At 41.3% G+C, this 25,744-nt stretch overlaps 1 pseudogene; it reads left to right on the forward strand.

Annotated features, from left to right (window-relative positions):
* The first annotated feature begins 17,741 nt into the window (after positions 1-17,741).
* Positions 17,742-19,098, forward strand: LOC139180325 (zinc finger protein 211-like; annotated as a pseudogene).
* Positions 19,099-25,744: the final 6,646 nt, after the last annotated feature.

Consider the following 25,744-nt stretch of genomic DNA (forward strand, 5'->3'; position numbering starts at 1 on the left):
GGTACGGAGCAATGGCTGCACTTTGCTGGAGCAGCCGTGAAGAAATACCCAACGCCCAAGGTAAGAGAAACCTAAGTAAGATGGTAGGTGTTGCAAGAGGGCATCAGAGGGCAAACACACTGAAACCATACTCACAGAAAACTAGTCAATCTAATCACACTAGGACCACAGCCTTGTCTAACTCAATGAAACTAAGCCATGCCCGTGGGGAAACCCAAGATGAGCAGGTCATGGTGGAGAGATCTGACAGATGTGGTCCACTGGAGAAGGGAATGGCAAACCACTTCAGTATTCTTGCCTTGAGAACCCCATGAATAGTATGAACAGGCAAAATGATAGGATACTGAAAGAGAAACTCCCCAGGTCAGTAGGTGCCCAATATGCTACTGGAGATCAGTGGAGAAATAACTCGAGAAAGAATGAAGGGATGGAGCCAAAGCAAAAACAATACCCAGCTGTGGATGTGACTGGTGATAGAAGCAAGGTCCGATGCTGTAAAGAGCAATATTGCATAGGAACCTGGAATGTCAGGTCCATGAATCAAGGCAAATTGGAAGTGGTCAAACAAGAGATGGCAAGAGTGAATGTCAACATTCTAGGAATCAGCAAACTCAAATGGACTGGAATGAGTGAATTTAACTCAAATGACCATTATATCTACTACTGCAGGCAGGAATCCCTCAGAAAAAATGCAGTAGCCATCATGGTCAACAAAAGAGTCCGAAATGCAGTACGTGGATGCAATCTCAAAAACGACAGAATGATCTCTGTTCGTTTCCAAGGCAAACCATTCAATATCAAAGTAATCTAAGTCTATGCCCCAACCAGTAATGCTGAAGAAGCTGAAGTTGAACAGTTATATGAAGAGCTACAAGACCTTTTAGAACTAACACCCCAAAAAGATGTCCTTTTCATTATAGGGGACTGGAATGCAAAAGTAGGAAGTCAAGAAACACCTGGACTAACAGGCAAATTTGGCCTTGGAATATGGAATGAAGCAGGGTAAAGACTAATAGAGTTTTGCCAAGAAAATGCACTGGTCATAACACCCTCCTCCAACAACACAAGAGAAGACTCTACACATGGACATCACCAGATGGTCAACACCGAAATCAGATTGATTATATTCTTTGCAGCCAAAGATGGAGAAGCTCTATACAGTCAGCAAAAACAACCAGGAGCTGACCATGGCTCAGACCATGAAATCCTTATTGCCAAATTCATACTTAAATTGAAAAAAGTAGGGAAAACCACTAGACCATTCAAGTATGACCTAAATCAAATCCCTTATGATTATACAGTAGAAATGAGAAATAGATTTAAGGGCCTAAATCTGATAGAGTGCCTGATGAACTATGGAAGGAGGTTCATGACACTGTACAGGAGACAGGGATCAAGACCATCCCCATGGAAAAGAAATGCAAAAAAGAAAAATGGCTGTCTGGGGAGGTCTTACAAATAACTGTGAAAAGAAGAGAAGTGAAAAGAAAAGGAGAAAAGGAAAGATATAAACATCTGAATGCAGAGTTCCAAAGAATAGCAAGAAGAGATAAGAAAGCCTTCCTCAGCGATAAATGCAAAGAAATAGAGGAAAACAACAGAATGGTAAAGACTAGAGATCTGTTCAAGAAAATCAGAGATACCAAAGGAACATTTCATGCAAAGATGGGCTCGATAAAGGACAGAAATGGTATGGACCTAACAGAAGCAGAAGATATTAAGAAGAGATGGCAAGAATACACAGAAGAACTGTACAAAAAGATCTTCACGACCCACATAATCATGATGGTGTGATCACTGACCTAGAGCCAGACATCCTGGAATGTGAAGTCAAGTGGGCCTTAGAAAGCATCACTACGAACAAAGCTAGTGGAGGTGATAGAATTCCAGTTGAGCTATTCCAAATCCTAAAAGATGATACTGTGCAAGTGCTGCACTCAATATGCCAGGAAATTTGGAAAACTCAGCAGTGGCCACAGGACTGGAGAAGGTCAGTTTTCATTCCAATCCCAAAGAAAGGCAATGCCAAAGAATGCTCAAACTACCGAACAATTGCACTCATCTCACACGCTAGTAAAGTAATGCTCAAAATTCTCCAAGCCAGGCTTCAGCAATATGTGAACTGTGAACTTCCTGATGTTCGAACTGGTTTTAGAAAAGGCAGAGGAACCAGAGATCAAATTGCCAACATCCGCTGGATCATCGAAAAAGCAAGAGAGTTCCAGAAAAACATCTATTTCTGCTTTATTGACTATGCCAAAGCCTTTGACTGTGTGAATCACAATAAACTGTGGAAAATTCTTCAAGAAATGGGAATACCAGACCACCTGATTTTCCTCTTGAGAAATTTGTATGCAGGTCAGGAAGCAACAGTTAGAACTGGACATGGGACAACAGACTGGTTCCAAATAGGAAAAGGAGTATGTCAAGGCTGTATATTGTCACCCTGTTTATTTAACTTCTATGCAGAGTACATCATGAGAAACGCTGGACTGGAAGAAACACAAGTTGGAATCCAGATTGCCGGGAGAAATATCAATCACCTCAGATATGCAGATGACACCACCCTTATGGCAGAAAGTGAAGAGGAACTCAAAAGCCTCTTGATGAAAGTGAAAGTGGAGAGTGAAAAAGTTGGCTTAAAGCTCAGCATTCAGAAAACAAAGATCATGGCATCTGGTCCCATCACTTCATGGGAAATAGATGGGGAAACAGTGGAAACACTGTCAGACTTTATTTTTCTGGGCTCCAAAATCACTACAGATGGTGACTGCAGCCATGAAATTAAAAGACGCTTGCTCCTTGGAAGGAAAGTTATGACCAACCTAGATAGCATATTGAAAAGCAGAGACATTACTTTGCCAACAAAGGTTCGTCTAGTCAAGGCTATGGTGTTTCCTGTGGTCATGTATGGATGTGATAGTTGGACTGTGAAGAAGTCTGAGCGCCTAAGAATTGATGCTTTTGGACTGTGATGTTGGAGAAGACTCTTGAGAGTCCCTTGGACTGCAAGGAGATCCAACCAGTCCATTCTGAAGGAGATCAGCCCTGGAATTTCTTTTGAAGCAATGATGCTAAAGCTGAAACTCCAGTACTTTGGCCACCTCATGCAAAGAGTTGACTCATTGGAAAAGACTCTGATGCTGGGAGGGATTGGGAGCAAGAGGAGAAGGGGACGACAGAGGATGAGATGGCTGGATGGCATCACTGACTCGATGGGCCTGAGTCTGAGTGAACTCCGGGAGTTGGTGATGGACAGGGAGGCCTGGTGTGCTGTGATTCACGGGGTTGCAAAGAGTCGGACACGACTGAGCAACTGATCTGATCTGTGCCAAACAACATAATTTCATCATTGCATTCAAACCTTACATAGAACATGAAAGGTAGTGCCACAGAGAAAGTCCAAGAGTTCAGGAACCAAATTACCTTAGTCCAATTCTAGCTTTACTACTTGCTGAATATGTGACCTTGGGCTATTGTTTTAGACAAACAGAAACAGATAGACTTCTGATCACATAGATCAGTGCTTCCCAAATTTTTTGGCACCAGGTTATGTGGAAGACAAGTTTTCCATGGACAGATGGATGTGAGAGGATGGTTTGGGGATAATTCTCACAAGGAGTGAGCATCCTAGACCCCTTGCATGCACATTTCATGGTAGCATTCACAATCTATGAAAATCTTATGTCATTGCTGATTTGACAGGAGGCAGAGCTCAGGAGTAATGCAATTGATGAGGAGCAGATGTAAAAAAGATGAAGCTTTGCTCTCTTGCCTGCTGCTCAGCTCCTGCTATGCAACTCAGTTCCAAACAGGCCGTGGACTGGTACCAGTCTGTGGCTTCATCATTGGGGGCCCCTGATGTAGATTACATTCAATGAGGATGATATTCAGTGTGTTCACTATTACTGTTGTTATTATTAAATTCATTTCTCAGATGAGGATAGTGAAGCTTAGAAATACTCTGATTCAGCAAAGCTTATTTTCTCAGTATAAGGAAGTTTTGGCTGAGCCATAGAGTTTTGAAATAGTCATGGCTAGAAAATAGCCACTCATCTCACACACTAGTAAAGTAATGCTCAAAAATCTCCAAGCCAGGCTTCAGCAATATGTGAACCGTGAACTTCCAGATGTTCAAGCTGGTTTTAGAAAAGGCAGAGGAACCAGAGATCAAATTGCCAACATTCACTGGATCATTGAAAAAGCAAGAGTTAAAGAAAAACAGCTGTTTCTGCTTTATTGACTATGCCAAAGCCTTTGTGTGGATCACAATAAACTGTGGGAAATTCTTCAAGAGATGGGAATACCAGACCACCTAACCTGCCTCTTGAGAAACCTATATGCAGGTCAGGAAACAACAGTTAGAACTGGACATGGAACAACAGACTGGTTCCAAATAGGAAGAGGAGTACGTCAAGGCTGTATATTGTCATCCTGCTTATTTTATTTCTATGCAGAGTACATCATGAGAAACGCTGGGCTGGAAGAAGCACAAGCTGGAATCAAGATTGCCAGGAGAAATATCAATAACCTCAGATATGAGGATGATACCACCCTTATGGCAGAAAGTGAAGAGGAACTAAAAAGCCTCTTGATGAAAGTGAAACAGGAGAGTGAAAAAGTTGGCTTAAAGCTCAACATTCAGAAAACGAAGATCATGGCATCTGGTCCCATCACTTCATGGGAAATAGATGGGGAAACAGTGTCAGACTTTATTTTTTTGGGCTCCAAAATCACTGCAGATGGTGATTGCAGCCATGGAATTAAAAGGCACTATTCCTTGGAAGGCAAGTTATGACTGACCTAGATAGCATATTAAAAACCAGAGACATTTCTTTGCCAACAAAGGTCTGTCTAATCAAGGCTATGGTTTTTCCTGTGGTCATGTATGGATGTGAGAGTTGGACTGTGAAGAAAGCTGAGTGCCAAAGAATTGATGCTTTTGAACTGTGGTGTTGGAGAAGACTTTTGAGAGTTCCCTTGGACTGCAAGGAGATCCAACCAGTCCATCCTAAAGGATACTAGTCCTGGGTGTTCTTTGGAAGGACTGATGCTGAGGCTCAAACTCCAATACTTTGGCCACCTCACGCGAAGAGTTGACTCATTGGAAAAGACCCTGATGCTGGGAGGGATTGTGGGCAGGAGGAGAAGGGGATGACAGAGGATGAGATGGCTGAATGGCATCACCGACTCGATGCACATGAGTTTGGGTGAACCCCGGGAGGTTGGTGGTGGACAGGGAGGCCTGGCATGCTGCGATTCATGGGGTCGCAAAGAGTCGGAGACTACTGAGTGACTGAACTGAACTGAACTGAGAAAATAGGAAAGATAATGGACTTGATATAAGGAGAAGAATTTCTAGTTGGTTAAAAGTGGAAACCATGAGTATATTTTAAGACACAAAACAATTTTTAGGATATTATAGTTCTTACAGTCACTTGGAGTTATCCTTGAATATTGTCACATTTTGTAATCCATCAGCAAACTCTGTTGATTGTGAATAGAAAATATATTTATAATTTGGCTATATTTTTTAATTTGCACAATCTCCAAATGAGTTCAAGTTTATAATGATAAACTGTTACTGTGTTACTGTAGTAGCCTTTCACTCTTGCTCTCCTATCATATTTCATGCTCCTTTCTTTTCTTGTACACACCAAGGACACTCCTACCACAAAGCCTATCTATTTGTCAGGTGTCTTTATGGTTCAATCCATCACTGCATTTAGTTTCCTCTCAAATGCCACTTGGCTTTATTTGATTGCAAAATATCATATGGTACACACACCATTGACATTTTTGCCTCCCGTTATTTAATTTGGACTGACAAATTCATTTATTTAGCTGTTCCTTTGTTAACTGCCATTCATTTCTACTAGAATATAGGCTCTATCAAAGAAGGGCCTTTGTTTTATTCAGTGCCATTTCCTTTACTTAGCACCAGTGCAGTGCCCAGGTATAGCAAATAATCAATATTAGAAAAACATTTTTTAAATGATTGAATGAATGGTAAATTGATGCAGTTATCTTGAGCTCTATTCAATTTATTAAGTGTGGCAGCACAGAAGCAGATTGAACCACATTTTTTCCTTTTCTGTTTCAAATTATGCACGTGAAGTCGCTCAGTCATGCCTGACTCTTTGCGACCCCATGGACAGTAGCCTGCACCAAGCTCCTCTGTCCATGGGATTTTCTAGGCAAGAGTACTGGAGTGGGTTGTCATTTCCTTCTCCGGGGAATCTTCCCAACCAAGGGATCGAACCCAGGTCTCCCACATTATAGACAGATGCTTTACCGAGAAGACCAAATATCTTGGGGATGGTAATAAGTGTAGTTGGTAAGTTGAAGAGATGAATCATTCTCTCTAAGTCAATAAAATTGAAGAGCAGATGAGATTGATAGCTTTGAGGAAATAGATGAGCCTCAACAAAACTGAAAATACTTTGTAGGAAAACACTAAGAGTTTTGTAGCAAAAGAGATTGTGTTCAGAACAAAGTAGGGAAAAAAGTGTTCTCAACACATGTACAGTATTTTATAGAAATTATTCATATGGAGTTAAAACTCAATTTCTAAGCCTCTAAGCTTTAGGAATTGTTTAAATATACCAGATAATTTCTATATCCTTCAATCAAGCTAAATGTGTCCAGAAATTTTCTAGTTTTGTTTATTGATAGTTACCAAATATCTTACTGAACACAGAAAGAATTTGATGCTTGGGTTTCCTCAGCTCTGCTGAGGGCTCCATATGCTCTCACTGACTGTAGACATTTGTATTGGCTAATGTGGTTCAGATCTTAGTGCATAGTCTTACTATTTTGATGGACACCAGTCATATGTTGCTATTTAAATTAAAATTCATATGTGCCTCTGTGTGTGCTAAGTTGCTTCAGTCATGTCTGACTCTGTGTGACCATATGGACTGTAGCCTGCCAGGCTTCTCTGTCCATGGGTTCTCCAGGCAAGAATACTGGAGCAGTTTGCCATGCCCTCCTCCAGAGGATCTTCCCAACACAAGGATCAAACCCAGGTCTCTTATGTCTTGCATTTTCAGGTGGGTTCTTTACCATTAGTGCCACCTGGAAAGCTCCTAAAATTCATATTCATTACAATTAATGAAATAAAAATCCCATTCCTGAATCCAAGTAGGTACATTTTAAGTTCTCAAGAACCACATGTAGCTAGTGGCTGCCATATTGAGCCGTGCAGATATAGAATATTTTCTTATTTCCAAAAGTACTATTGGAGAGTGCTAGTGGAGTAGCTGATTAACAAGGCTCTGTGGGAGCCCAGAAGAGCTGCAAAATTTCTATATCTATAGAAATAGATGTCTATTATATTCTATATAATTTTATACCTATATTCTTAATATAAATAACCTGTTAGTTTGCTAATTTTGACATACTAGTTAGTAAGTTTATTCACTTGCATGACAAATAACCATCATTTCACTCAAAAGGTAACAGTTGTATGGTTGAATAAATTGATAAAAGGTATGGTAATTATTAGGTACTGAAGATCTCTGGACAGATATATTCCCCTGGACTCTAGTAACTGACTAATTAAAAAAACATTTGACTAATTTTCTCATAGACAGAAAAGAGAGACATTCTTTGTACTTGATCATTTCATACTAGAAGTGAAACTTAGCAAACAATTCCATGTTTTAATTTCAATTGAACAATATATTATTCCTGTAATTTTCAGATGGGTTTGAAACAAAATGAGTTGCTAAAAATATATCAGAGAATAGTACGCTCAAAGATCAACATTATTGGACATATATACATTCACTGCAAAGTGTGAGGATGTTCAGCAGGAAGGATTTGGACCACAGGAGTACGAACTTACTTGCATATAATTGAAAGGTTGTTGCGGAACCATGAAAATACGCTGGGATACTTGGCCTCTGGAGGAGAAGAATTCAATCCGGGGCCAGAGGCGAGGCTTGATCACTCAGAGCTTTTATGTAATAAAGTTTTATTAAAGTCTAAAGGAGATAGAGAAAGCTTCTGACATAGGCATCAGAAGGGGGCAGAAAGAGAGTACCCCCTTTCCAGTGTTAGCAATGGAGTTATATACTCTCTAATTAGTTATTACAGTGAATCAAAAGAGTGTCTGGAGGTTGTAAAGACCTCACTAGACCTACTCCCATAATTTACATTTTAAGATAACAGGATTAGCCAGAAGATTTTTTCCAGGGACTGTCCTCAAGCAGGATACATTATTGCTATATAATCCTAAGGAATGTAGAAGGAAAAAAAAAAAAAAAAGTTTGCCCTTTCTTCCTCCTTGAGAACTCCAGACTCCTCTCTCCTTGGGGTTCCCTAGCCTTCTTATCAACCTGCCTAGGAAATGACTCTCTCATCCCCACCTTTTCTTTTAGGAGAATTATGTTGCCAAAGGAAAGGGGCATCATTTTCTTTCCATAACTACTTCCTGCTGTTTAGGGGCATGGTCCCTAAATTGTTGAGGCAATATATTCTCCCAACCTTCATATTGAGGGTCTCTGAAACAGGGGCCCCAAGTAATAGTTGGAGGAGACTGTGGCACTTGTAGGAGCCCGGACAACCATTTGTAACTTAAAAGCTTTTAGAGGGTTAGAAAACCCTATTATACAATTACAGACATAAGGCAAAATAGTCATTAAACCAAGTTAAAATCAAAATGAAAAGTCATATTATGTCCATAGTTACATCAGTCCATCTTAAGGTTGTTAGATGTCATCAATTTAAGAAGAGGCATCACATGCGATTGTTGTTGAAGGTATTTGCAGACTTGGAGAAAGTCTTTTCCTCAAAGTGGAGATGTCCACCATGGGAAGTCTTCCACTGATGAAGAGGGGAGTGCTCCATAGACCCAGTAGTTAGACTGATTGTGGAATTCAGCGTAGGAGTGAGCCCAGGACAGGAAGGCATTGTTTTGAGGATCAAACCGCAGACTCATGATTTGTTGGAGTCAGCAGAAGTGGGCTCACATAGGTTATCAGGCCCATGTGAAAAGTACAAAGTCAGAACATAGAAAATAAAGACAAAATTAAGTCACTTAGTTCTGGTCAGGGTGCCACCTCTTAACTCGAGTATGATGTATCCATGAATCAATTTCTGGCACTTTGACAGCTATGGGAGAAGAAAGAATAACTTGGTAAGGGCCTTCCCAGAGGGCCTCAAGAGGTGGACCCCCAGACCCCAATGTTTTTATGAGGACCTCGGTTTCTGGCTCAAATAGAGGCTTGCTTGACTCAGAGGCTGGATCAGGAGTCGTCTCCTGGAGTTCTGTTAATGCCTGTTGCAAAGCTGAGAGCTGAGTTACATAATTAGTTAATTCCAAGGCTTTAGGTTCTATAACAATGTCTGTGCATAAGAAAGGCCGTCCATAAGTACATTCAAAGGGGGACAGTCCCTCTTTTTTGGGGGCAGTTCGAGCCCTCATTAAAGTTATGGGTAGGACTTTAGTCCAATTGTCCTGGGTCTCTTGAGTTAATTTGCGCAGATGTCTTTTGATAATGTCATTACCTTTTTCAACCTTTCCTGAGGATTGGGGTCTCCAGGAACAGTGTAAGTGATATTCTAGTCCTAGAGCTTTAGACACCCACTGAGTTACAGCAGCTTTAAAGGCGGAGCCATTGTCACTCTGAAGGCTCTGTGCCAGCCCAAACGTGGGGATAATTTCATGGATTAAAATCTTTATAACCTCCTTAGCCTGTTCACTACGACAGGGAAAAGCCTCAATTCATCTAGTAAAAGTATCCATCCAAACTTGTAAGCAAGAATACCCATTAGCTTTTGGCATATGAGTAAAATCAATTTCCCAGTCCTCTTCAGGATACTTTCCACTTCGTTGTAATCCAGATTCTGCTAGCTTTTCAGTCTTTGGGTTATTTTTCTGACAAACCTCACACCTTTTGATAATGTTCTTTAAAGTTTTCATTACATTTTAACCTTCAAACAAATGAAAAGCCATCTGGTAAGTACTCTCTGCACCCAAATGAAAACTCTGGTGTAAACCCTTAAGAATTTTTCATTGAGAATTTTCAGGAATTATTAATCACCCATCTTTGGGCTGTAACCATCCTTTATCAGTAATCTTTGCTCCTCGTTTCTCATATCTTTCTAATTCTTCCTCAGTATATTGTGGTTTTCCCTGTTCCACAGGACCTGTCCAGATCAAAGGCTTCTGTAGTGAAGGGGTTTCATAAAGTGCCGCTTTTCTGGCTTGACAGTCAGCCAGCTGATTACCTTCAGCTACTTTACTCCCATCTCTGTTGTGTCCTTTGCAATGCATAACAGCTACTTCTTTAGGACAATATATAGCAGTTAAAAGTCTCTTGATTTTCTGAAATGTTTATTAGGTGCTCCTGTTGCTGTTTTGAACTGTCTTTCTTTCCATATTGCAGCATGAACATGTAAAGTCAAATAAGCATACTTAGAATTAGTGTAGATATTTACCCGCTGCCCTTTGCTTAACTCTAGAGCTCAGGTCAGAGCCATAAGCTCTGCTAACTGAGCACTGATTCCCTGGGGGAGAGATTTTGCTTCTAAAACCTGTTCAGCAGTCACCACGGCATAACCTGCTTTATGCTTTCCATCCTGAACAAAAGAACTGCCATCGGTAAATATTTCCATGTCAGGATTGTCTAATGGGGTATCCATTAGATCTTCCCAAGCTGCATAGTTTAAAGTTAGGAAGTGTGAACAATCATGATCAGGTTTTTCATTTTCCTTCTCAGGAAGGAAAGTGGCAGGATTTAAATTTCCACAAACTTTAAGCTTAGTTACTGGTCTTTCTAACAACAATGACTGATATTTAAGAAGCCTATTGTCTGTCATCCAAATATTAACCTTAGAATTTAAGATTCCACTCACAGCATGAGAAGTCAGTACAATAAGGTTTCATCCATTAATTATTTTTAAAGCTTCAGGTGTTAATAAAGCTGCTGCCCCAATTACTCTTAGGCAGTGGGGCCACCCATGTGAAATTACATCTAATTCTCTGCTTAGATAAGCAATAGGTTGCTGGTGAGGCCCTCAGGGTTGTGTCAAAACTCCCAAGGCCACACCTTTTCTTTCAGTGACAAACAAATTAAATTCTGACCCTGTGGGCAAGCTTAGAGCTGGAGCTTGCAGGAGAGCAGTATGAAGAACCTTAAAAGTCTTTTGCGTATCTGGAGACCAAACCAGTTTTTTGGTTTGGGCCTGCTGAGTTTCAGCTATAAGTTTATAATGAGGCCAGGCAATTTCCCTGTAACCCGGAATCCAAATACGACAGTAGCCTATGATTCCCAAAAGTCCTCTCAATTGTCTTAAAGTCATAGGTAGGAGATGATTTAGTTTAGGTTTAATTCTCTAGGGCCTATGGCCCTAGTCCCTTCTGATATGATTAGGCCCAGATATCTAACAGATTGTTGACAAAGCTGAGCCTTTTCTCTTGATGCCTTGTAACCGCAGCCTGCCAGAAAGTTTAAGAAGTCTTCTGAGGCTCTTGAACAAGCTTCCTCTGTCTCAGCACAGAGCAAAATATCATCTACATACTGTAACACCACTGCTTTGGAGCTATTAAAGTTTTGTAGATCCCATGACAAACTTTGTCCAAATAAGTGAGGACTGTCACGAAATCGCTGGGGCAAAATGTCCAGGTTAACTGAGAAGCTGGTTGTGTCGGGTCCTCAAAGGCAAATAGAAATTTACTTTCCTCCGCCAAAGGCACTGAATAAAAGGCATCTTTTAAATCAATTACAGAGAAATATTTGGCTTGTTCAGGAATTTCAGACAATAGCATGTAACGATTAGGCACCACGGGGTGTAAAGGAACTACGGCCTCATTTATTATTCATAAATCTTGAACTAGTCTCCATTTACCATTTGATTTCTTTATACCCGAAATAGGAGTGTTGCATGGACTGTTACAGGGAATTAATAGTCCCTGTTCCTTTATATTTTCGATGATGGGTTTTAACCCTTCCTTAATCTCAGGTTTCAGTGGATACTGCTTCTTATGTGGAAATAAGTGCAGGTCTTTGAGCTTGACAACTATAGGAATAGCATTTTTTGCTCGACCCACAGATTTTCCATCAGTTCATACTCTAGGATTTACATTTTGTTCAATTAAAGGGAGATAAAGGGAAGGCTCCATATTTATGAAAACTGAGGCATGGACTTTGCTCAGTATATCCCTCTCCAAAAGGGGTGAGGGAGACTCTGACACAATCAGAAACTCGTATGAAAATAGCACAGAGTCCCAGTCACAACTTACAGAAACAATACCTTTTGGCTCGTTCAGACAGTCCTATTACGGAAGCAGATTGGGAAGAAAGTGGGCCAGGGGCTTCAGTAAGCAAAGAGTAAGTTGCCCAGTGTCTAAAAGGAAATCGATGGATTGGCCCCCCACAGTTATTAATACCCGGGGTTCCTCAGGTGTAATTAGGACAGGAGCTTGTGTGGGGACCCCTGGGCACCTTCAGTTCTGTTTGTCTTGAGAGTCCGACCACTGAAACCTATGCCTCTGGGGGCAGTCTCTCTTACAGTGTGGTCCTTTGCAGACCGGACATGGAGCTGGGGGCAGCTTGGATGTCTGAGGGTAATCTCATTTGATGTGCCCCTCCTTTCCACAGTAATAGCAAGCCCATCCCTTTTCACCTGGGTCCCTCTGGGCATTTTTCTCAGGCTGTTTAAGAACGGTTCTCATAGCCATTGTGAAGGCTTCCGCCTGTTTCTTTGTCTTTTTCTGCCTTTCTTTCCTTTCCTCATATTCCCTACCATAATAAACTGTCTGAGCCAGTTGTAACAGATTATCTAAAGGCTGATTTGGTCCATATGCCCATTTTAATAGCTTGCAGCAGATATCTGGAGCTGACTGAGTGAGAAATCTATCTTTTAAGATCACTTTTCCCTCTTCACTTTCCAGATCAATTTCAGTGAATCTGCGAAGGGCTTCTCTGTCTATCTAGGAATTTACCAGGAGCTTCCTTCTCCTCCTGTTCTATGTTTGCCAATTTGCCATAGTTTAAAGGCTTAGCATGCGCCTGCCTGAGTCCTTTAAGAATACACCTGACAAAATGACTCTGATCTCATCTTCCTTTAGCTGTGTTGTAGTCCCAATCTGGTTCTGTACTTGGGACCGCCTGATTCCCATTGGGGAGGGCAGTTATCTCGTCCTCCCTCTTCCCTACTGATTAATTACCAAACCATTCATCTCCATAAGCAATCGCTTTCCCCAAAACTCGACTTTTTGAGTCAGCATTTGTCCCAAGATATACATCACATCCTTCCAAGTAAGGTCATAAAGCAGAGTAACACCTTTAAAAGCTCTAATATATTTTTCTGGGTCCTCTAAATAGTCTCCCAGATCTTCCTTGATTTTTTGTATTTCTTGATAAGAAAAAGGCTTATTAACTCTCATAGACTGATTATTTCTCCCGGTGGGTGCTTCATGAAGAGGCAACAGCTTGTGTGGCTGTTTCTCAGTCTTTCTGGCTGCTCTGTGCATATGATCCCAGGGATAGATTGGAGAAACCTGCTTTCCTTTTTCTCTTTGTCTCCTGTCCTCCTTCTCATCTAGCAAAGTAGGAGGACAGGAGGGAGCTGAAGGAGTCACACCCAAATCTATACCCTTAGGACATAAGTCTGGCATATTTCTCAGAGAGAAAAAGGGCAACACATATGCTACTTCTACACATTTTCCTTATTTTCTACAGAACCGGTGTAATTGTATAACAGTATTATACTTAAGAGACCCTCCAACTGGCCACTGTTCGCCATCCTCCAGTGGGTACCACGGCCATGCAGTATCACATAGGAAGACCAGGTGTGTCTTCTTTAAGCCCTGGGGATCAAATCTATGCGTTTTTCAGGATACAGTTCAAAGGAATGAGGCTGGAATTGTTAGCTCCCATCTGTAAGAGAGAAAAAAACGGACCAGCACCCTCTTTCTACTAGAGGCGTCCCTCCCTATTCTAGATGGGGGTGTAGACAGACTTTACACCAAAGCTTTTCTTTCCTGGTTGGACTTAGTCTGTCCCTTACCAATGCAGGTGACCTACTCGTCCCTCCAGGTTCTATCACCGAGATGGGGTGGAGATGCACCAGGGGTAGACCTGATGGCATCCCTGACTGACGTCCAGCTCCTCACCATTAAAATCTTGCTTGCCTCTGATGCCACCTGGGTTGCAATCAGAGTAACTTTCCAGAATGCCTCCAAGGTTTAACCGATGGGGGAAACATTAATCACCTGAGTGCCTGTGCACAACCCTGAGTATATTCTTGACCACAACAAGACCAATACGAACATAAAACTGAGATGTTCCTTCCAAGCATCACCACACCAGTATAAGAGTCTCCTCTGGTCCACTAAAAGCCAGCATTACCAAAGGAAAAACAAATCCCTTGTAGTTCCAATCTGAGTAACCTTTAACCTCAGAGATGCTCTTGGAGCTAGAGCTCCATCTAGCTTCCAAACTTACCATGCCTAGCGAGGCTAGGCGCCTCCTGACTACCAATCCAAGCTTGGGATCTAGGTAATAGTACACAGTAACAGCATAGATCACAAGTCCCTTGAAAGTGTATGATCTAATAGATTAGGTTAGTACTTCTTATTTCCAAGGAATTACAAAGTGGTCAGAGAGACTGAAAAGTTTGACTGAGAAAGGAGAGTTTGGTCCACATGCTTTGCCCATTTCTGGTTGGTCCCCAAAGGAGACACTGGGTGCCTTTTGGCATTGGCAAGTCGGTATAAACCCCCGACAGGTTTCAGCCATAAGCCATATGAGGTCACCGCAGAACCACAGAGCAGGGTTCCTCACTTGCTTCACGCAGGGCATTTCATTCATTCACGCTCAGCACACTGTAGAGTTAGTAAAGTACAATAGAAAACATGTTCGCTAGGAGAACAAAGAACTAGAGCTCCAAGCATCCTTACCTTGTCCTGAAGAATCCCGGATGAGCCCCCAGGATGAAAAGTTTTCACAGAACCACAAAAAGAGGCCAGGATTCTTGGCCTCCGGAGGAGAAGAATTCAATCCGGGGCCAGAGACGAGGCTTAATCACTCAGAGCTTTTATGTAATAAAGTTTTATTAAAGTATAAAGGAGATAGAGAAAGCTTCTGACATAGGCATCAGAAGGGGGCAGAAAGAGTACCCCCTTTCCAGTGTTAGCAATGGAGTTATATACTCTCTAATTAGTTATTACAGTGAATCAAAAGAGTATCTGGAGGTTGTAAAGACCTCACTAGACCTACTCCCATAATTTACATTTTAAGATAACAGGATTAGCCAGAAGATTTTTTCCAGAGACTGTCCTCAAGCAGGATACATTATTGCTATATAATCCTAAAGAATGTAGAAAGAAAAAAAAAAGTTTGCCCTTTCTTCCTCCTTGAGAACTCCAGACCCCTCTCTCCTTGGGGTCCCCTAGCCTTCTTATCAACCTGCCTAGGAAATGACTCTCTCATAATCAAAGACAGTAGTTATAAGATTGCCCACTTACACCTCAATTTATGCTGCAGTGTCATTCCTGGAATATATTTGACTTGATAGACGATTAGCAAATAATGCCCAGTAAGATGAAAGTTCATGAGAAAAGAGTGTCACAGGATGAGCGACTAGAGGGGTTTAGAGAAGAGCCACTTTCACAAAACATTCATAATACATAACTGAGGGTGTACCTAGGTACCCACATCCCTTATTGGGAGAAATGACTAATATCAGTAGATTGTAACCAGTACTTCCTATATGTATACTTACAAGCTAGGTTTCATTAGGGAAGACTTCATGGGCTAGTGAAACTGAGAAGTGTTAGTTGCTCAGTTGTGTCTGACTCTTTACAATCCCATGTACAGTAGCTCACCAGAGTCCTTTGTCCATGGGATTCTCCAGGCAAGAATACTGGAGTAGGTAGCCATTCCCTTCTCCAGGAGATCTTCACAACCCAGGGTTCGAACCCAGAACTCCTTTGCAGGTGGATTCTTTGCTGTCCAAGCCACCAGCAAAGCCCTCTCATAGGCTAGTAAAGATACTTAAATAATTGGATTTTAACTGGTCATTCATAATACTAAGGGCAAGGATCTGTCTCTGTCAGACTTACGTTTCTGTGTGCCACCTAGGGATGTGGAGAATAGTTAATAAAAACACCACAAGTAAAAGGCAGCATAAGTTTGAAACAGTATTGAAAAATAGGAGGAACAGTTGACATTTTTTTTGTTCCATCAATGTTTTACTTAAGAATGAACTATGTATGTGGAATCTAGAAAAAATGATACAGATGAACATATTTGTAGGATAGGTAGGACACAGACTTACAGAACAGACATGTGACACAAGAACAGGAGGGTGTGATGAACTGGGAGATTAGGATTGACATAAATGCACTACTATGTGTAAAATAGATAGCTAGTGGGAACTTACTGTATAGCACAGGGAGTTCAGCTCAGTGCTCTGTGATGACCTAGAGGGCTGAGATGGAGGGGGAGGGAGGGAGGTCTGAGAGGGAGGTGTATGTATGTATGTATACATACTTACAGCTGATTTGGGCTTCCCTCGTGGCTCAGAAAATAAAGAATCTGCATGAATGAAGGAGACCTGGGATCAGTCCCTGGGTTGGGAAGATCCTCTGTAGAAGGGAAAGACTACCCACTCTAGTATTCTTGCCTGGATAATTCCATGGACAGAGGAGCCTGATGGGCTACAGTCCATGGGGTAGCAAAGAGTTGGACACAACTGAGTGAATAACACTTTCACTTTCATAGCTGATACACTTCATTGTACAGCAGAAACTAATACAACAATGTAAAGAAATTATACTCAGAAAAAACAAACAAACAAAAAGAAGAATGAACTGCATTTCACCAACTTGATGTTTAGTGCTCCTTCAGGGGCTGTTAAGAATACTAATGACAGAAGGGACTCCTGGCATCCTTGTTGTGGCAGTGATTTTTTTCGTGCCCTTTGGGTCCTTTCCAGCTCCAGACCATTGTGTCAGGATCGAGGTGACCACATCAAGAAGGTCTGAGAGGAAAGCCTGTTTCCGCTGCATGGAGGCAGATCTGAGACTCGGTAACATCGCCCGGGGTGACCCGTGTTAGGCCTGGGAGAGGCCTTGCAGTGCTCGAGTCCTCAGGCTGCTTCCAGCCCTCCTCCGGCCAAAGTCTGATGGCAGCAGCAGCGCTGAGGGACCCACCTTAGGGTGGTATGACCTTTGAGAACATTGCCCTGTCCTTCACCTGGAAGGAATGGAAGATTCTTGACGTGGCTCAGAGATGCCTGTACCGCGATGTGATGCTGGAGAACTTATATCCTCACTGGGTTTCTTCAGTGGAGAGGAGAAATTGAGGCTTCCTCTGAACAAAGTGTTTCTGTGGCAGTGTCACAGGCCAGGACTTCCAAGAAGCCTTCATCTTCTCAGAAGACTCACCCATGTGAAGTTTGTGGTCTGTCAAGTTTGTGGCTTTACATTGTCTCTCAAGCCTGAGCAGCAGGGTACACAACACAGCAAGAAACAACTGAAGTGTAGGGAATGTGCAAAAGTATTTTATTTCAGTGCAGACCCTCAACAGCACCAGGAGCAGCACATGCAAGAGAAACCATTCATAATCAGTGTGGACAGGCCTTCATTTATGCATAGCTCCAATTTACATGTGTCAGAGAAAACTTTAACCAGCAAGGAAGTTGGGGATGACTTCTGAGCCACCTCAGAGTATCTGAAGCAACAGGTCAGTCACACTGGGGAGAAGCCAAATACAGTTACCTACTGCATGGAAACTTTACAAAGCAAAAAAAGTCATTGTACCAGGGGAGAATGCAATAAAGTCTTCAGCCCCAAACACACACTTGTTCAGGACCAGAGTGCCTACACTGAAAGGGAGTTTTGTGTGCAGTAAATGTGGGGGGAAATTCAAGTATAGATCCTCATTTGTTGTGCACCAGAAAGTCTACACTGGTGACAGGCTTTATGAGTGTGGTGACTGTGCAAATCTTTTAGAGGAAGTTCAGCCCTCATTCAACATAAAAAAATTCATACTAGGGCAAGGCAGTACAAGTGCAGCAAATGTGGGAAATCCTTTAGCCAAGAATTTGCTCTCATTTATCCTTAGAGGAGTAACACTGGAGAAAATTGCCATGGTGCTATCATTGTGCACAATCTTCTGGCCATAGCTCCATATTTATTCAGCAACAGACAATTCACACTGGAGAAATGAGTTATGAATGCCCTGAATGTAGAAATTTCTTTAAATGAAAATCTGATGTAATTGAATACTGGAGGGTTCATACAGGAGAAAAGCCTTATGAGTGCAGTGAATGTTGGAATTTTTTTACTTCTAGCTTTGCCCTCCATTGTTATCAGAGAGTTCACACTGGAGAGAAGACTCATAAATGTGGGGGATGTGGGAAGTCTTTACCTCTAGCTCTGGCTTGCATTATCAACAGAGAATTTACGCTGGAGAAAGGCCATATGAGTGTACTGATTGTGGGAAGTCTTTTACCCAAATAAATCACCTCATTATACACCGAAGAATTCACACAGGAGAAAGGCCTTATGAGTGCAGTGAATGTGGGAAATCCTTTAGCCATAAATCTTTCCTATCTCAACATCAGAGAGTTCACACTGGAGAAAGGGCTTTTGAATGTAGTGAATGTGGGAAATCTTTTACCTCTGGTTCTGCCCTCTGTTATCTTCAAAGAGTTCATACAAGATAAAAATCTTATGAGTGCAGTGACTGTGGGAAATCCTTTACCAATGGACCAATACTCATTTGACACTGTAGAGTTCACACAGGAGAAAGGCCTTATGAGTGCAGCAAATGTTTTACCTCTAACTCTGCCCTCCATTGTCATCAGAGCGTTCACACAGTAGAAAGGACTTTTGACTGAAGTGAATGTGGGAAATCTTTTAGGGATAGTTCCCAACTGAATAACACCAGAGAGTTCACACTGGAGAAAAGCATTATGAATGTACTGATTGTGGGAGATCCTTTAGCCAGATTTTCATACCTCTTTAAACACCAGAGAGTTCACACTGGAGAAAGGCCTTATGAGTGCAGTGAATGTGAGAACTCTTTTACTTTTGTCTATGCCCTTGGCTATTATCAGAGGGTCCACAATGGAGAATGAACTTATAAGTGCAGTGACTGTGAGAAGTCTTTTACCAATAGCTCAATATTCATTTGACATTGGAGAGTTGATACAGGAGAAAGGCCTCGTGAATGTAGTGACTGTGGGAAATCCTTTACCCAAAGAATTCACCTCATTATTCATCAGAGAGTTCACACAGGAGGAAGGCCTTATGAATGCAGTGAATGTGGGAAGTCTTTTACCTCTCGTTCCACCCTTCATTATCATCAGAGAGTTCACAAAGGAGAAAAGCCATATGACTGCCTCAAATGTGGGAAGTCTTTTAGCCAAAAATCTAACCTCTCTCAGCACCAGAGAATTCACACTGGCAAAAGGCCTTAGATGTATAAGGAATGTATAGTTTCCGTGTTCAGTGTAATGCCACTGGACCAAACTTTGAGACATTAATTGCCTCATAAATCCAAACACTAAGAGTAAAGAGATTCTTCATAATTACATGAAATAAGTGTAACTGTGTTTCACACTAATCTGCTCTTGATAGATTAACATCACTTCCAGTTTCTGTCACCATATCCATTTCATCTCTAACCTGGCAGGTCTCCAAAGTATGCATTAGTCACTACCCTAGAAAGCTCAGGGAGGTACACTCTGTTCTCTCATTTGTTGGAGGAAATTAGGATTAGCCTGAATCCTTGGGATGTCTTCCTTCCCTTTCAGAACAGCTTGTGCATGGGCGTGATGCAGTATTGGCCCAGAGAATGTCAGGAGTTCATCTGGCAGCATGCAGAGAAGGACCACCATTTCCAGGGACATGTTGGTATGAAGATACTTGTGATGACTTTTTCTTGTCTCCGAGTCACCAATTAAGAATTTACAGGGATTGCTGGCATATCTGCCTGACCATTGCTTTGGTGTGTACCATAACCAAGACTTTACTGTTTAAGACCTCCTTAATCTTGGACATTCCATTTACGATGTAGTGTGTTTTATAAACAGAATTGGGCTCTATAAGCATGAAGAGGTGTACAAATTTCATGTGGGTATCAAACTTTCTGTGCCTCATAGGAATCAATACAGAGGCAGAAATTAACTTACTAGTTTTTGCCAAATTTGCATTTCTGCCCATTGCCTTCTGTGAAAGGCTGCAGAGCTTTCTTGTCCTCACTTCAGGCCTGGATGTTATGATGAGTTTCAGGAGACTTAGATCACCCTGAGGAGGGGTCAGGTGTGACAACATAACTGCTTCTGAGAGCAGCATAAATATTTTCTCTTGTTCACAGGGGATGTCAGCAGTGCTGAGGGGAAAATTTCCCCCAGGTCCTACCAAGAGCAAGGCAGGTAAAAAAGAATAAAGATATAAAAAAGGAGAATCCAGTCCACAAATGTATCTGTGACCCAGGTCACATTCCTGTTGGCTCAGGTGGAAGGTCCTTCAATGCTCACTCTATTTACTATCTTTGAGGTAAAACCGATCTACAAAGGGCCTGAGAAAGTGGAATGAATGTAGGATTACCAAACTTACTTTCCAGAAAGTTGGACATAGAGTTTTTTGTTGTTGTTGTTGTTGTTTTGTTTTTTTTAAATCATGAATCATTTCAAAAGCTATCTGATAAGTTCTGAAACATGTATGGAAGTAAAAGCATGATCACAGTGATAGTAATGACTATGTTAGTGAAGTGAACGTGAAGTCGCTCAGTCGTGTCCGACTTTTTGCTACCCCATGGACTGTAGCCTATAAGGATCCTCCATCCATGGGGTTTTCCAGGCAAAAGTGCTGGAGTGGATTGCCATTTCCTTCTCCAGGGGATCTTCCCAACCCAGGAATCGAACCTGGGTCTCCCGCATTGCAGGCAGATGCTTTACCGTCTGAGCCACCAGGGAAGATTCCAATGACTATGTTACTGTATATTAATTTCATGACCTTTTATACTCTCTCTTCTTGTCCTCCACAGCCCTCCATGTAACCACTGGTTTATTTTCCATTAAAATAGATAACTTTTCATTTTCTAGAATTCAAATGATGGAAATCAAAGTATTCACTCTTTCTCCTGCTTTTATTTATGTTGCATAAATACTTGAAGAGTCATCAATAATGTATGAGCAGCTCATACTTTTTTTTCTAAGAAATATTCCTGTTTTTGGATATACCACTATTACCCATTCATTTGCTTATGGACATTTGCTGTTTTCCTAATTTTTCACTATTGAAAAAAAAAAAAAAGCTGGTAAAACATTTGTGTATAATTCTTTATGCGGATATATGTTTCATTTATCTTTTCTTCAGTAACTCAGAGTGCAAGGTGTGAGTCATAAGATAGGTGAGTGTTAACTTTAACAAATTAGCAAATTATGATCTGAAATAATTATTCCTTTTTTTCCTTTTTTTTTTTTTTTTTGCCACACTTCATGGCTTGGGGGATCTTAATTTCCCAAGTAGAGATTGAACCTGGGCCCTGAGCACTGAACACCTAGGTCCAGGCACTGGACTGCCTGGGATTTTTTTTTTTTTCCCATTCTTCCCAGCAGTGTTTGAGAGGTCCATTTCCTCCTGTATCCTAGTGAATACTTCACTTGGTCAATCTTTTTTTTAAGGAAGCTATCACTTTAATATATTGTAGTATGTGTATATATATATATATATCTTTCTACATACATAGGGTAGAGGATAACCTTCCAGGTTATTAGTGTTTTTATTAGGAATATGCTTATCTTTATTTTTTAATTATTATTTTTCTTCTGATCCATTATTGTTAACTTTAAACCTTTTGATAAGTTTGTCATGCTATCTCACTGTTGTTTTATTAGCATTTACCTATGGATTAATGATCAGTTTTTTCAGATGTGTATTTACTATCTCTATATCTTTAGTGAAATGTTTATATTTGCCACCTAGTCTATGAATTTTGGCTATTTTCTTCCTTTCACGAAAGAACAGTGAAACAGACAAGTCATTGTCTGTTTTCACTCATGGAATTTCACTCATTTTGTGACTTTTTAATTTATGGAGTATTTTAATACCAGAGTAACATGTTCTAATTTTTTAAGTTTTTTAATGCTGTGTGCAGTGTAATGTACATCATTCACCTTTAATCTGTTATTAGTGTACTCTCCATCACTTTCTAAAGTCCAGACATTTAATAAAACCACAAATCCTTGCTTAAAAAAAAAAAAAAGAACACCAATGGCAAGTGGCACCTGAAAATATCCTATAAACCTGCACTGCCCAATACAGAGCTATTAGCCACTGTCCCTACTGAGCATTGTAATGTGGCTGATCCAACCTGAGATATACTCTCAGAGTAAAATGCAACATAATCCAAAGTAGGACAACAAGATGTAAAATATGTCATAGTAACATTGCATTAATTACAAGCTAACATAATAAAGTTTTGGATATGTAGATGTGCTGGTGAGGGACTAATTTAATCAATAAATTATTTTCTATCCAATTTGACCAGTAATTTCTTTTATATCCAATTTGACCAATGCCTACCCAATTAGGGCCCACTGCAAAATCCAGTTAATTATATCACTACTGGTCAAAAATAAAAGTCTAGTTGTTATTACAACATAGTGTGCTAGGATTTAGATTGAATCTGAAAGGTTTTCTTTTCCTGTATATTAATGATTTACTCTGATTTGAAATAATAAAGAGTAAGTGCTTTTAGATAAAAGTTGGATAAGAATCCATATATCGAAATGTGAGGGAGAAATTAACCTCTAATGTTTAAAGTTCTGCTCACTGGAAAAAAAAAAAAAAAAAAAACTTACAGAGGTACTGCCCAGCAATCTGTGCATTAACAAGCCTTCTGCATTTCTCTGATATCTACTAACTTTTGAAAACCTCTGCCCTCAAAGTAATTTGAAATCATTTCTTCTGGAAAAAGAATCCTAAACTTGTGGAAATGGCTGGATAATTTTATGATTGTTTTACCAGAGATTTCCATCTCAGGAGTTTCCTTTTAACAATTTGGGGGTGGGAGGATGGGATAGGGGGGGCAGCCCCAAGATGGCAGAGGAATAGGACAGGGAGACCACTTTCTCCCTCTCAAATTCATCAGAAGATCATTTGAATGCTGAGAAAATTCCACAAAACAACTTCTGAATGCTGGCAGAAGACACCAGACATTCAGAAAGGCAGCCCATTCTCTTCGAAAGGAGGTAGGACAAAATATAAAAGACAAAGAGAGAGACATTCTGGGGAGGGAGTTGTGAATAAGAAGTTTCCAAACAGCAGGAAGCCCTCTCACCAGCGGGTCTTTGGGGAGTTTTGGAATCTCAGAGGGAAACATAACTGGGAGAAAAAAAAAAAAAAAAAAAAAAGGAGTTGCCTACTGCAACTCCCCACAGAGAAGTATCCCAGATGCTCTTTTCCACCACCAGCAAGCAGGGGCTGAACAGGGAGGCGCGGGTTGTGTGCTAAGGGTAAGGACTGGGCCTGGATGCCCTGAGGACAATCTGAGGGAGCTAACGTGAAGTAGCAGTCCAAACAGTGGATAGCCAGAGAGAGGGGAAAAAAAAAGAGAGAGAACTTTCCCATCAAAGACTCTAACCTAATACACAGCTTGGCCCACTCACAGAACAAAGGATTGAGCGAATATGGAAGGAGGGCTAGTCAGCTGCATACAGGCCCCTCCCCCAGCACCATAGGCAGAGAGGCAGGCATGCAACAGCCAGAGCTGGAAGACAAGGGGCAATCTCATCCCCAGAGACTGGCATTCTCAACCAAACTGTGAGCAGGCTCCCAGTTGCTGACCACGTCTTCCTGGGATCCTGAATTGTTGACAACTGCCAGGAGGGTCTAAGCCTGAGATCAGCTCCCCAGAGGAGACACACAGCAGACCTGAGACAGTGCTCTTGTGGTGCACCCGGGAAACCAAGTGGCTGGGACCATAGAAGTGATTAAGACACACGGCCCACCTGGGAGGGTGTGCTCGCCAAGCACCTGGTCGTCTGAGCTGCTCAGACCTGGGAAGGGGAAAAAATGTACACCAAACCAAGTCTGTGCACTTGCAGAGTACATGAGAACCTAAACCTGAGCATCTCAGACCTGGGAAGTGCATGAAATGTAGGGTCCATTTTGGACAGTACCCCTGCAGAGCAACCTGGAGCCTGAGCAGTGTAGACCAGGAAAGCACATGCTGCCATGAGCTAGGGCAAACCCAGTGTGGTCCATACACAGTGAGCACTATTCATACACACCAGTGATATTTGTTTGCAATGTTCCTCCCTCCCCACAACACAACTTAACAAGTGAGCCTAAATAAGTGACCACCTTTACCCCCTTGTGTCAGGGTGGAAATTAGATACTGAAGAGACTTGCAATCAGAGGAATTCAAAATAAACAAAGAAGAGGGCTCTGCTCTGGAAATGACAGGTACAACAGATTAAAACCCTGTAGTTAACATTGACTAAGCATTGGATGGGAGTTGGTGATGGACAGGGAGGCCTGGCATGCTGTGATTCATGGGGTCACAGAGTGGGACACGACTGAGTGACTGAACTGAACTGAAGCATTGGAAGGGGCCTATAGACCTTGAGAACAAGTACAAGCTGGAATAAGGAACTATCTGAAATGGAACTGACCCATCATTGCCCACAGCAGCTCCAGAGAAATTCCTAGATATATTTGTACTATTTTCATTAAAACAATTTTTTTTTTTACTATTTAAGTTCTTTATTACTCCCTTAATTTTAATTTTATAAACTACTATTACATTGCAAAATAAATACCCTATTTTTAAAGCAAATTTCATATTCTTTTAACAATTTTTGTGATTGATTTTGTTTAGTATTTTTAATATTGTATTTTTGAGAGTGTAACGTCTAATCTAGATTTTTAATCTTTGCTTTTTGTATTTGTGATCAATTTCATACCTTTAAGAATCCAATCTTCAGTATCCATTTTTACTTAAGGGTGTGCTTACTGTCTTGATTGCTCTCTCCCTTTTTGACTCTGCCTTATCTCCTCCCTCCCACTTCTCTTCGCTACTTAACTCTGTGAATCTGGATAATCCAGGCTGTGGAGAACACTTAGGGAACTGATTGCTGCTAGATTGGTCTCTACCCTTTTGATTCCCCTCTCCTCCTCCTGGTCACCTCTATCTCCTTACTCTCTCTTCTTTTCTCCATGTAACTCTGTGAATACCTCTTGGTGGCCCTCACTGTGGAGAATTATTTCACCATTAGATAGATGTTTTATCATCTGTACTGTATGGATAGAGATGTCTTGAGGCTACTGTAAGAATAAGACTGAAAGCCAGAGGCAGGAGTTTAACTCCAAAACTTGAGAACATCAGAGAACTCCTGATTGCAGGAAACATTAATAGATAAGAGCTCACCCAAATGCCTCCAAACCTACACTGAAACCAAGATCAAACCAAGAGCCAACAAGTTCCAGAGCAAGACATACCATGGTAATTCCCCAGAAAAACAGGAACATAGCCCTGAGCATTAAAAGACAGGCTGCCCAAATCCATGCCAAACCCATAGATGTCCCAAAACTCATTACTGGACACTTCATTGCACTTCAGAGAGAAGAAATCCAGCTCCACCCACCAGAACACAGATATAAGCTCCCCTAACCAGGAAACCTTGACAAGCCACTAGTACAACCCCACCAACAGGGAGCACTCTCCACAGTGAAGAGGAACCATGAACTTCCAGCCTACAGAAAGGGCATCCT

This window comes from Bos indicus, chromosome 28 (assembly GCF_029378745.1).
Source record: "Bos indicus isolate NIAB-ARS_2022 breed Sahiwal x Tharparkar chromosome 28, NIAB-ARS_B.indTharparkar_mat_pri_1.0, whole genome shotgun sequence".
NCBI lineage: Eukaryota > Metazoa > Chordata > Mammalia > Artiodactyla > Bovidae > Bos > Bos indicus.